The sequence below is a fragment of the Mytilus galloprovincialis genome, chromosome 2, assembly GCF_965363235.1.
Source record: "Mytilus galloprovincialis chromosome 2, xbMytGall1.hap1.1, whole genome shotgun sequence".
NCBI lineage: Eukaryota > Metazoa > Mollusca > Bivalvia > Mytilida > Mytilidae > Mytilus > Mytilus galloprovincialis.
The window spans coordinates 96,348,794-96,363,238 of record NC_134839.1 but is presented as its reverse complement, the minus strand read 5'-3'; the positions used below and the strand labels follow the sequence as shown (position 1 = coordinate 96,363,238).

Genomic DNA, 14,445 nt, shown 5'->3' with positions numbered 1-14,445 from the left:
TCATATCCCTGCTTTTGTGTAAGCAAATTTTGGTACATACAAACTCTGGTTCTTTTTCTGTTCATCTTTTAATCTTTCGTCTTGCCCTTTATGCAATTTAATTTTTTTATTTTTTGCGTACATTATGACCAGAAACTTGTGACGTTTGACAAATGTTGAAGTGACGGATTAAAATGTCTGAAGATATGTCTCTAACAACGTTGTTTATTCAGAAAGGAAAACAGGTCCACTATGGAATTTCCGGTCTCAGTTGTCAATAAAAAACACTTCTATGATTATCAATCAGATAAGGACAATTCAAACTAAGATGTTCATTTTGTCACAACAGGAAGACTCAGGCTTTAATATTGTTTTCTTAAGAGGTCGCGTTTTATTTCTGCTCTAAGGACTAACATAATATATATTGTTTCCATCACAATTCTCAAGCTCTTCTAAATGATTGGAGTTTTGTGTTGATAATATGAAATCGAAAGGATAATACAATGCAATCAGGGGTTTCATTTAAAAACTTCAAACATAAATGTCTTTTTACCCAAACACTTTTTGTAAATACATTTAACAATTCGTTTTAAATTTTAACAAGGTGGAACTAAACTGTATAAACAATTTGATCCAAATTATGAAGTAAAGAAATAATGTGTTCTAAAGAGGTAATAATTACATTTCTACCTAAGTAAATTGAATGACAAATGGTTTTGAGTTATTTTTGGTATACTGAATTATATTTAACTATTTTATACATATCGATCCGGATCGTCTCATTGTCAGATTTACGCTAAACATTTACTGTTCCAAATGAATAGGTTAACTTTATAACCTTCTAACCATATATTCTGTGTACCGTTTTACTAATGTTACTAATTCTTACTGTTGTAATGAATTGCTTATGATGAATAGTTTGTTCAGGTTGTTATATCAATACAATCTTTGATCTAAAGAAGTTATTACGGATAAAGAATATGTTTGGAAATTAATAGAGTGTGGCATCTGATAAAACAATGACTTGATTAACTCCAACATATAATTATAGGGGATAATTGTTTATTTCATTTTGATGCTAATTTCGCTCAATGGAAAATGCATCAACCACGACAAGTGATTGTGGAATTCGACAAGAATTGTGAGATTTGGAGCTCTATTTTGTCGTTTTAAAGAATTATATAATTTCTAAAGACATGATGACTATTTACTCCTGTAAAAGGCCTCTATCTTTGTGGATCTACAATGTTTAATTTTGCCAAATAATGCGATGCTGTGTATTTTTATTGCGATATATTGCTAGTGATGAGAAACAATTTAGCACTTTTGATGAAATTAGGATTGTTGTTCATTAGCATCCGTAAGTATACATAACTATGAACGTAAGTCATCTTAACATCAAACTAAAATTACAGTAACTGGAAAATAAACAAAAACAGACTTTATCAAAAATGCAATACCAAATACCTGTTGTCTATTAATTAGTTCTATTTGTTTATTCATCATGTAACTTTATGAAAAATTCCTGTGATGCCTATTATTATCTTCCAGTAGTGTTATTTCAACATGTTGGTTTATAAAGCATTTCTCAAATATATAATTTGATACAAAAAAAAATCACGGTATGTAAGTTTAAATGAATATAAGGGTTTAATGACAACAGTTAGATTGTTCAGATCAGTTGTTAAGTCGTTTTGAATCTCCTGGCATTAGACAAATTTTCGCAATGGTGAGAAAAAGTACATTTCGTTGCAAAGATGATCGCATCCTTTTCATAAATTTTCAATGCAATCGAATTATTATAAAACGTTCAATCCTCGTTTAGAATACATGTCATTTTAATTCACATGGTTAACACAACGCTGCTTCTATTGTAGCAGGACCGGTGTATCCTTCTAGAGCACATAATATTATCCCTGGTTTTGGTGGGGTTCGTGTTGCTCAGTCTTTAGATTTTTGTGTTTAAAAGACAGGGTATAAATGTGACTGTATTTGTATATGTTTTTCTCTTGTTAAACAAGTGTATTTAAAAAAACATTATTGAATTGTTTTTCTTTCCGTAGTTTTCTTTTTGTTGTCCGTTTTTAACGACTTACGATTTTTGATTGTCCCCTATAGGTTTTTTCTGCCTCTTGTTTTATTTCCTTTACGACAACATAAAAATCATAAACAGTGAATTCATCAGATACTGATTATTTTATTAACAAATTTGATACGTTAGTGGACGCATTTAGCAAAAGACAGTCGGGTTTCCGAATAAACCAATCGTGCTCCTCTATTCGACGGCGTTATGAATAATATGTGTCACAGACTACCTTGAGTGTATTAAATCTTACATTTGTCGTAGTCCCAATTCTACCTCTTTTCATTTTTTGGTTCTAATCAGATACAACGTATTCCCGGATTTTGACTAGCCATGTGCAGTACGAATGATTTCCCCAGTAAGTCAGACATCTATGCACTGCTGATCCATACAGAGCGTCTGAGATTATTCACAATATTTGGTTGAGTTTAAAATGCTCTTTTTTGTTCGAATTTTGGTATTTGATTGCAATCTTTGTATTGGTTTTAACTTATTTTTGTTTGCATGATATTGGATCCGTTCGATGTTTTTTTCTGGATTAACTCTAAGCTAGAAAAACCAGATACAAAATTTAGAATATCAAACATGTTTAATTGAACCAAAAGGGATCTACAGTAATAGTTCGTAGTCAGCTTGCATGAGAGGGTTGCTCGATATGTTTAAAACATTTTATCCTGTATGTTGATTGCATCTAATATAAAGGTTTATAACGTTAAAAAAACAATATATATATATTACAATCAGTCCAGTTCATGGATCAGAAATGAAGAAATCCAACAAGTCCAAAGTGTTGACTTAATCTCAGCTTCAAACCCAATTTTCAAATTCATAGTAATTAGTCGTAAATCTAAACTCAATCTTTGTTTTATTTGATAACCAACAAGGTATAAAAAGAAAATGATAAATATGAAAATAATAAAACAGAAACACCTGACTACTTTAGTACGAAATAAAACGATAATTAATGATTGCAAAATGTGTTTTCTTCTGTGAAATAGACTATCAGACACGAAATAGCTTAATGGTATGAGTATCTGTCGTGTTTTGTGTCTTATTCATATAAAAATAAAATAAGCTAAAGTATTAAGTAGACCTAGAAAGTTATTATTGAATCACATAAAGGGTGCTATTAATGTGTTCCTACCAAGGCGAATAAGTAAGAATGACTACTGTCTTAAAATTGAAAAGTTCTTACAAATAAATGAAAGTAAATGAGATAATTATTCGATTCCATTTAAAACCAGTGATTTTACTGCACAATATGTGAAATATCTATGGAAGCTGTCGCTTTGAAGTTCAATCAACTTGCGTTTTAAAATTGAATGTTATTTAAGACGCCTTTTTAGCTAAACTAATATAAAGAGGGAAATAAGAAAAGGAGGTTACACGCGATATTCCCATGCGTTATTAAACATATGACCAATGTAAAATTGCAATATTCTGAAAGCGCATTAAAATTTTATCTTTCACCATTAAAGCCCCAAATAAAAAATGTGAACGTCATTTGCCAAAGCGGCACCCTTCGTTAACTTGTTCTCATAATTAATATGCATGAACTGTTTGTTACTGGTCATATAAAACAACGATTATTAGTCGTGGTTTATACAAGTAAAAAAATATTTGAACAATTTAGATTGACAAAGAACCAATGTTAAATTTCGGATATGATGCATAATTATATATACTACTTAATTATAAGTTGTTTTGTTTTCAGTCAAAACAAAATAATCCTCTCGCAAATATCAACATCGTCAACTCTAGAAAATTGAATATTTTTTAAATTATATTGCTTCAATGATATGATAAAAGCTAAATATGTTACATTTTTAAAATTCAGTCTTATTTGAACCATTTAATGTCCCCTGTCAGTTCCGTTTAAAGTAGCGATGTAAACGAGTCCTGAATAATGGGATTTGGGTTTTTTTTTCAGGATACCATGCATTATATTCTAGCGACGTGTAATTATAACAGCAATTTATTTAAATAGATTATCTAACGCCTAGCCATTTTGTCACAATAGTAAACGCTCGTCTTTTATTAATACTGAGTTTTATGATTTTTTTCAATCAAGGATATAATTTGATTAATCGATAGTCATTTGCTCGCAGTTAGTGGCAGTTTTCCCAGACCTATTTATGGCAATTTTTCTAAAGATGCACTGTACATGCTACTGTTTTATAATTATTAAATGAACAATAATTACCGTTACCTTTGACGGAAGACAGTTATATAATACACATATTCATATTATTTATTCCGATTGATCTTTTTTGTGCACCTGGCGAGTACTCGAATATCGCTAGGTAGATTGCATGTACTTTGCTGTGTCAAGTACAACTGCAAATCTTTTGTATCTGTATTTGAAGATCCAACACGATGATTCAACTGCCTACATAGAACTGAAAGCAATCCAAATGCGATTAATTTTACAATTTTATTCGAAAATGCAGACATCTGCAATCTTTATGAAAATCGTCATTAAGTATAGACTGGTGGCATTTAACTTTATTTAATATCTTTTCTTCCAAAAATGGAACAAAAATGTCCAGGAATATTGAATTCGTTCCAAGTTCTATGTAACTTAATATCTTAATCTATTTTTGTATTGTCCTGTTGTCATTTTGTTATAACGCATAGATTTTGTCTTTGAAGTAATTTTTGTCTTTATATTGTATTCTGACATAAAACAATCGGAAATCGAACATCAATTATCAAAGTTTAATGGATGGGTTCTGTAATTAAGATACACGGTATAAAAAAAGGCTTACAAAACGAGCTTAACAACTTCCGCATCCATAAAGGTATGAAATAATTAATGAAACACGTGCATCGAACAAATGGTGTCTTGCTTTCTGAACAATTATAATTTGCCAGAAATTCATATAAAAAAGATACCAGTAGACTACTGATTCCCTACCACTAATAATTCATCATTCATATACATGATTTACTACAAATTATAAACACTTTTTAAGAGTTTTGCATTATCTCCGATGTAATGATCCCAGAGTTTCTTTAGGAGGGGGAGGGGCAAAAAGTAATGTTTATATCAGTGTGAGATTATTCTTTTATACATGACGCAATCTTCCACAAGTATTATCACGATTCATTTGATGGTAAAGATTGACGTGTATTCATACATCTTTTGCTTACCATTATTGTTTTTTTCGAAACGTACGTTCCGGATATTTAACAAAAACTTCGGAGAAAAGGGTCTATGTGCTTTACACTTTTCTTCGTTAAGACATACCAACGTACGTATTCAACTGGTTTACGTACTACCATGTCAAACAGAGGCGGATTTAGGGGGGCCAGGGGGCCCGCCCCCCCCCCTTTTTGGGATAAAATTTGGTTGCTTATATAGGGAATCACTGAAGTGTGACTGGAGCGGGCCACCACTTATGAAAATTTCTGGATCCGCCACTGTCAAAAAGTTTGTTGCAAGTGTTATTTAACACCCAAACAAAAGTCATTCTTTTTAATGCCTTGACACTGACTTTATGTACGTTAATGTGTATCTATATATCCCATACAAATAGACGCTACTCTAGACACGTGCTTTTCCAATTAGGTTCTGTTTTTTATTACATTTTGATGTTCCCTTATGTTTATATTTTATGATATGACGTTAAGACTTTTTGAAATTACATCTTTCACGAAGATTGTTTGTTTGGTGGATAAGTTTTTAATGTTAGTTTTATCAAGGTATATGGACACTTTATTTTCATGGTATCCGTATTCACCTTTAGAGTAGTTTTATATTTATAAATAATGTCCATCATTTTATCAAAGTGTTTCGTTTGATCATTAGTTATGTACCACCATCGGAAATCGAACTTCAATAAAGCTTATTCAGATACTTTCAAGATAAAATGAAACAAATTACTTAATGTCGAAAGTTTCACACTGGAAGCATCTATCATAGTTTACTGCGTAACCACTTATTCACTCATGAAGACAATTAAACATTATTTATTAAAAAAAAAAGATTGTTTACTTCTATATGATGTGATACAATGAAAATATCAGAACAAATGACATTGTTTCTGTTTATTAAAGATTATAAGTGTCACTGCAATTATTCACCAAAATATACGATATACATTCAAACAAATTAGTATACGTGTAAATAAGGTTGTTATTAGGGTTGCTGCCTCATTGACGTTTATCTAATATATCTAAAGAGCCCAGTCCCACTAGACCACGATCGCACTACGCTCACCGCGACCTAAAATATATTCAGATCGTGGTGACGTCGCGGTATGAGCGGCATGAAAATGTAAATTCATGAAAATGTAAATTTTCATTGCTTTCACGATGCTACTACGTCCTCATTACGCTTCTACAACGATCCCACTGCGATTATACCACGTTCTCACCGCGCTTATTCTGCGACTTCACTACGCCTATCAAGATCTTCCTACGCTCATCACGTTTTCACTACGACCATACCACGAGTTATCCGATCTTACCACGCTTTTGCTGCGATTGTAGTACGGTTTTACCACGATTATACAAGGTTCATACCGCTATCTTACTACGTTATCTGTAAATAACGTCAACATCGTGTTCCATATTAATACAATTCCATTCCTTCTATTTCTGATTAATACATAGATTTCTCGAGAGAAAAAAAACAGTCATGGCATCAAAATCTTCTAAAACACGTGAGACAACTCTCCATCCAAGTAACAATTTATAAAAGTAAACCATTATAGGCCAAGGTATGGCCTTCAATACTCACACCGAACAGCAACCTCCATAAATTACTAGTGTAAAACCATTCAAACGGGACAACCAAGTCTAATCTATATAAACGATATGCATGGTTGAGCCGTTAGAGAAAATGGACAAGAACTCCATACAGACAAACAAAACCTGGAGATATATAATATATTCTATGTGAAAATGACAATGAGAATGATGGTCGTAGTATGAACGTAGTCAGGTCGTAAGAAGAGCGTGATGAGGACGACAAGGGCGTGCTAGAATCGTACTATGGTCTTGAACAGCGTGGTGTAAACGTGGTATAGTCGTAGTGGAAGCGTAGTTGGGTCGCAGTGATAACGTGGTGGTCGTAGTGAGGTCGCAATAACGTCGCTGTGAGACCGTAGTGCGCTCTCACTACGCTTCTACTACGACCTGATTTCGCAACGACCGCACCACTATTGTTTTGAACATGCTCAAAGTTGGCCACGCTCATCACGATCGTGAAGACACCACCACGACCGTGATACGACCTTACTGCGATCTACACGATTGACTACGCAGATCGTAGTGCGATCGTGACCTAGTGGGACTGCGGTATAATGCATAATAAATAAACCATATGTGTAAAACAATACAATTTACAGACCAGTGTTTTTAAACCGTGATGGTTGTGTAATTGCTAGTCTTTTATACAGATATAAAGCAATAACTTGCACATCAATAATTTAATTTTGGATGTAACGCGTCTTCTGATTGGCTGACGTTATTTTGTTATCACCCCATAGACATAATTTACTCATGTGACCGTGACGTCATCAACGTTTTTTCGTGTTTTTTTACGGTTTGAAATGGAATTTAGAATTAAATTATAAGAAATGACTGTAATATTTTTTCTGTCTATTCGAAAAAACATAAAAAATGTTGTGCACACTGTTAAATAAATCGCTACGCGCGTTATTCAGTGTGCACCACATTTTTTATGTTATTTCTTTATAAACAGAAAAAAATATTACAGTCATTCCTTAAATATATGAAATACAATTAGACAGACAGACCTACAAAATAGTCATTATACGATTCACCGTGCTTCTTTGTCTATTTATAATATGCCATATGACAATCACTAGTCTTCGGAGGTATCTCGATAGTTAATATTAGATTTCCACTTTATCTTGAGGGTCATTAACCTTGTATTACTTGTGGTAGAAAATAACGTCTTGCTAGTTGAGATGCTTTATGGTCGTAAGAAATATAGATACGTAACAATAACGTTACGTTACATTAACAATAGTGTGCGCGAAAGTACGAGAAACAATTACATAACATAACGCTCCAAAGTCTCCTAACCTATATTCACGACATTCTTCACTAAAATACACTCGGAATGAACGAGTCCATGCATTGTTAATTCTTTGAGACTTTTGTTATATTGATTTACGTTTGAAATTTTATAACGAGAATTTGAGTCCATTCGGTGAACACGAATTTGACAGCTACACGTAACGGCCCTTTAAACCAACAAAGCTATCCAACACGGGATATTTTGATAGTTTAAATACTCGTAATAACAGCATTTTTCAATAAACTTTAAAATACGTTTTGTAGTAATCAAAGGGTTTACATTTCAAGTAATTAAACTTGTTATAGTCATTGCAGCCGACATGTTTAATTGAATATATAATGATTGTTTTCTGACAATTTCAAATCTTTACAATTCATACTATTTTCAGAGGGAACCTTTGGTATAAAGTGTTGGAAATGTATCTCTGATGACTGTGATGGTGACCCAGAGAATAATTATAAAGCGGAGAAGGTCTCGTGTAAGCAAGGAGAAAGTTGTTTGGTAAGATAAAATAGATTTTCCATCAATTATCTTAATTACAAGAAATTCATCAAATATATTTTCCTGTGATGTACCGATATATTCGTCTGCTAGGCTCTTGTTACTTTACTTATAAGTCTATTCTAACCGTACAGAGTTCATTCATTTACCCGAAAACATTTCTGATTTGACAGTTACTGTTACCTTCGTTTAAAAAGAGAAAAGATAATAAAAAAAGACGAAACATCAGCATTGTATTTAATGAGAAAGCACCCTAACGACATTTTAGCTTACCAAGATTAAGCATGGTATGGCCAGAACACGGCCATGCAGCAATTGTAGACGCTAGTTTAAATTACTGAAATATCTATGACTTAAGAGTATTTTTTTCGAGTAAGATTTTTTGCAAAATGAGTTTCTAATGTGTTAACAAGACGGAGTTTCATTGACATTAAAATATATTCCATTAGGAGTAGTAACATACGTTTTTCGTTAATATGTAGGTAAACGTTTTAATACAATATATTACAAGCTCTGAATGTGCTCGAAACATGAGATAATTAAACAAACATTGTCAGATGAAAAAAACAAAATGAAAAAAAAAACAAAAAAAAACAAAAAAAAGAAAACACCCACCGAAGGAGTTCCAGCTTTTTGTCAGGAACATAAACACATCATTGACTCTGTGATAAACCGTTTCTTTACTTTTTCAATAATATAAAACCAGGTTCAATCCACCATTTTCAAAATTTAAAAATACCAGTACCGAGTCAGAAATATGACAGTTGTTATCCATTCGTTTGGTGTGTTTTATCATTTGATTTTACCATTTGATAAGGGATTTTCTGTTTTGAATTTTCCTCGGAGTTCAGTATTTTTGTGATTTTACTTCTTAGTAGTATTGTATGTAAATAAGCAGATTAAGACCATTGCTTCAATTCAAATTGTTTTTGGTTACATCTTACAAATATCTCAATTTGTTTTAGAAGCAAAACTAATCAAATAAGGGTTTAATAAACAATCTTGTAATCAAATAGCTAAGTATCAAAATGATTGTTCACATATTTAACATTTAGCAAATTTTATAATGAACGCACCGAAATAATATATATCCGATATGCTCGCAACGCACGCATGGAAGACTTTCTTTATTGATAACAATGAAACTAACTTGTGACAAAAGATGAATTATACTGTCCTCGTTTAGATTGATTCGACAAAATCTGACTTGTACTTTTGAATCTCCTTTTTTTTTATACAAATTAGACTGTTGTTTTTCCTGTTTGAATGGTTTAACACTAGTAATGTTTTTGTTCCTATATAGCGTGGTGCTCGCTGTGAGCAAAGGCTCCGTGTTTAATGCCCTACTTTGATCTATAATGGTTTACTTTAAATAAATTATTACTTTGATAGAAAGTTGTCTCATTCGAACTCATGCACCATCTTCTTATATCTATAAATTTTAAAATTTTCCCTTATAAATAACTGCTTTCCAGTCCTTTAACTGAACGATCTAAATTTATCAATACAGAAAAGATATATACACATTTGTGCGTCAAAAGTCATTTATATCTTATTTATTTGTGTTCTAAACATTTTTTTTTTAGTACTCATTGAAGAAATGAATCGATAACAAGCGATACGGATTGTTATTTTGCACTAAAAAATGTTCGCGTATTTATACGATCGGTTACTAGTCAAAAACGAAAGTCAAATCTCTGTGGCAACAATACATCGGAATGTCCTCGCGGTCATCGCGATGTAAAAGGGCGTCCACGCGGCAAGCTAATTATGTTTATAGAGATATCGATTTACCAACGGTAAAAGTCTTTGATATCCAAAAAGAACTGTCTTCCTTCTCAATATTTTTTTTCTATGTTAATAATAAATACATTTTTGGATTTTTGATTTTCGTTGTATCTGAAGTTGTCCAATTTATAGTCTGAGGCTACTCAGTTGGTATCTTCAAAGTTCGGGACATCAGCTTTGTACATTTTTATTTGTTTGGATTATTTATTTTATCATTTGAATATTCATTGTAATTTGGAGATGTATTGGATTGGATTGTTTGAATGAATGTTTCGTTTAAGTAATGATATTTGTTGTCTATTTCGATATTACCAAGGTAAGGTGGATAGGCTATAGCAGTGTGACCAGTATATTAGAATCTAATAGGTCGGTAGACTATTTGCAACCGCATTTAAATTCCGCCATTGCATCATCACTTCAAATAGAATTAGTCAGGTAAACCATGTGATTGAAAATAATAGACTGAACAGGTTGTTAACACTTTCAACTTTCAATAGGGTCAAGCAACATTTTCGAAATGATAAGTTCATGTAAGCGTTAATTTTATTACAATTACGAAATTTTAGTGATATTGATCCTAAAACATTAAACCGGTCATGATCTAAGTTTGTGAATTATGTTTGCAGTTTTCTTGACATGCATTGTGACGTGTCATTGTATTAATTTTATATCAGAAAACTATAGCAGTTATATTAGAAAAGTATCGCATTCATAAATTTTTGATATTAAAAAATCATCGCTATGATATAAGACAAATATCGCATTGATATAATAAAATATAGCAGTATCTTTGACTTATAGGTGATTCTGACTAAGCAAACAATTGAATTCACCTCAATTGCATTCCACTGAATTTGCTACATGATATTTATAGAATGTGTACATCTACAAATGATAAATCGTGCATTTTCATTTATTCAACAATTCAATATTTTCGTTTAAATACATCTTGCTTGTTATTACATAAACTAATTCATGGAAATTATACACCAGACGTATGTTGTGTTAAATGTCACCCTGTTTTAAGAAAAAAGTCATTTCTTTATATCGAGAAATCTGCCTTTCTTCGTACAAATGCTAACATTCGTCTGAAATTTCCCACAATGCAACTCGTTGATATGAGACAATATCGCTCGTTGATATAAGAAAAGTTTTTATCGAATCGCTTCTTCCATAGACTAACACGAAAAATAAAAATTCTGACTTGTATCACTGGACCCGTTTTGTTTTTTTAAATTAAGTTAATCTACAATAAAGTTGCATTATATTGAAAAATCAGATACAATGGGCTTATTTTGTCTTTTAGAAATACTAGTATTGATGATATTTATTTGTGATATTTCTGTTCATCTTATCAGTACCGAAATAAATAGTCTTTATGGCAATTATATTGGAGATTTTAAATAGCAACAACAATAAAACAGTATAGAAATCATTGGCTGGCATCGAAATAAAAAGTCTCAATATACCTCTGTTTTATATCTAAAATAAGTAATCTATTGTAATTCTTTCGCTTAAAAGAGGGGCGAAAGATACCAGAGGGACAGTCAAACTCATAGATCGAAAATAAACTGACAACGCCATGGCTAAAAATGAAAAAAAAAGTACACAAAACACAACATTGAAAACTAAAGACAAAGCAACACGAACACCACCAAAAACTGGGGGTGATCTCAGGTGCTGGACAGAAGGGTAAGCAGAACCTTAAAATGATATTGCCTTTCCTGCATGACACTATTTGAAATAGGTCATATAAACCAATAGTTTTAAAAAAAGTTTTAGTAAAAATAAATATGTTCTGTTGTTTGTGTGGTATCTTTGTTGTTTGATGATACTTATCACAATGATTCTGTTTCAGAAAGTTTTATACCAAATGCATGACAACAAAACGCGATATGAATCCGTCATTAGAACCTGTTCCTCAGGAGAATGTGTACCTACTCCATTGTACGAATATAATGAATGTTTGTTAAAAGACCATGGTTACCTAGTACTTGGCTGTTCTCAGAGATTATGTTGTCATGAAAGCATGTGTAACTCTAGTCATGTCTTTACCGTCTACATCCCTGTATTATTGTGCCTTTTCCTATTTATAAAGATGATATGATATAATTTAGTATTGCTATATGTATGTTCGTTTATGTAATTATTTGTATGAATATTTAAACTGCGTTTGTGTGTTATAATGCCAACGGTTTTATTGACGCAGGAGTCATTTGTATCTGATTGTATACTCAGACTGATTTATTTAATTGAAAAAAGCGAGCATTCCCGTTGATACGGTATAAAAAAAAAAACTTTTTTCCGGTCGCAAACTTTACATTTTGTTAACTTCTCCTGACATTAAATATTTGTCATTTTGAGTTAAACATTAAAAATCAATTTATAAAACGACATAAATTCATGAATAACCTCAAAAGTATGCAAAAGAATGAAACATATAAAACAAAATCAGATAGTGAAACCATTGATTAAATGATCCAACGTTTTAATTTTTCTGATTAATATGACAGCTTAAACTTTGAAATAAATAGATCTTCATACAGACAACGTAGGAAATATAGATAAGATGTTACTATGCAATACCAAATGCCTTACAGCTTAGCAAAGACTGTGTAATTATATATGTCAACAGTAAATATGTCATGCACAGTTATACTAGGATGATTACATATTTATGTGATACAAGATACCTTGTTTTGTATGCCCCATCTTTTGAAATCCTGGCAATTTTCTGGCTACATCATTCCGACTATGGGCAGACCAGTTAGTTTTAAGTGCAATACACAAAAAAGCAGCAAATACAAAATATTCAGTTTGGTTTTAGCAAGCCGTGTTACCAACCGATGATCTCTCGAGTTAAGGTGGTTCCGTGAAACAAGTGCTAGGGCAGTTATAATAAAGCATAACTTGAAGCAATTGGTTTCATAGAAAACAACAAGTTTCTACATATTTCTTTATTCCGCGGTGAAAATATATATTCTTGAGTATACAATTCAACAATAATAGTTATTTGCGTACTATACAATTCAGTTCGATTGAGGAAAATAATGTGTACTTATGTCGTAGGTTAGGTAAAGTTTGACAACTAGAAAAAGCCGAAAATATCCGTACTAATCGAATTATATGAATGCATAAATATGGAGATGTGGTAGAATTGCAAAAGATACAGCTATTCAGCAGATTGACAAAAATGGCTTGCATATAAGCAACTGTAGGTGACCGTGTGGCTTTAAACAACGAGCAAAACCTAATATGTTTAGTATGCTATAAAGGGCACCTAAACGAGAGACTCTAAAACAATTCAAACTACAAACATGGAAACCAAAGGTCTGATTTATTGTAAAACAGAACGAAAAACAAGAATGTGTCCTAAGTACACGGATGCCCCATCCGCACTATCATTTTCTATGTTCGGTGGACCGTGAAAATGGGGTAAAATCTCTAGTTTGGCATTAAAATTAGAAAGATCATATCATAAGGAACATGTGTACTAAGTTTCAAGTTGATTGGATTTCAACTTCATCAAAAACTACATAAAAAAATGTAACCTGAAGTGGGACGAACGGACGGACAGACGGACAGACCAGAAAACATAATGCCCATAAATGGGGCATAAAAATACGACATAAACCCATCATATACAACTACCGCATTTCACTTTCCTGATTTTGGACAGCCACCTACACAACATTGCTGGATAAAACATACACCCAAACATCTGATTTCCTAACCCGGGACATTTGCGGTCGATTAGATAATATTATGGAGTGTATGGAAGCGCAAACACTTCATTTCGAGAATGCATTTCAACACCAGTGTATATGTATATTAAGATATGTGCTATAAAAACATAATAATAATTCACAGGCTTTTCTACACGTCGTATGCCATAAATGTACATATACTTAATATGGTAAGAGTACCATTTCAAATTAAATTTTTATCTATATATACTCAGCTGTGTTTACTGACAACTGTTAAAGGAAAGATGCTTTCAAAAGTTAACATTCGTGCAAACATCATATGGATAATAAAATCT

General features: G+C 32.1%; 1 long non-coding RNA gene across 1 annotated transcript; it reads left to right on the top strand.

The window, feature by feature from the left end:
- Positions 1 to 1,320: 1,320 nt before the first annotated feature.
- On the top strand, positions 1,321 to 12,392 carry LOC143065001 (uncharacterized). Its single transcript, XR_012975379.1, has 4 exons — positions 1,321 to 1,339; positions 8,503 to 8,615; positions 10,720 to 10,838; positions 12,262 to 12,392. It is a non-coding gene; the product is annotated as an uncharacterized LOC143065001 (long non-coding RNA).
- Positions 12,393 to 14,445: the final 2,053 nt, after the last annotated feature.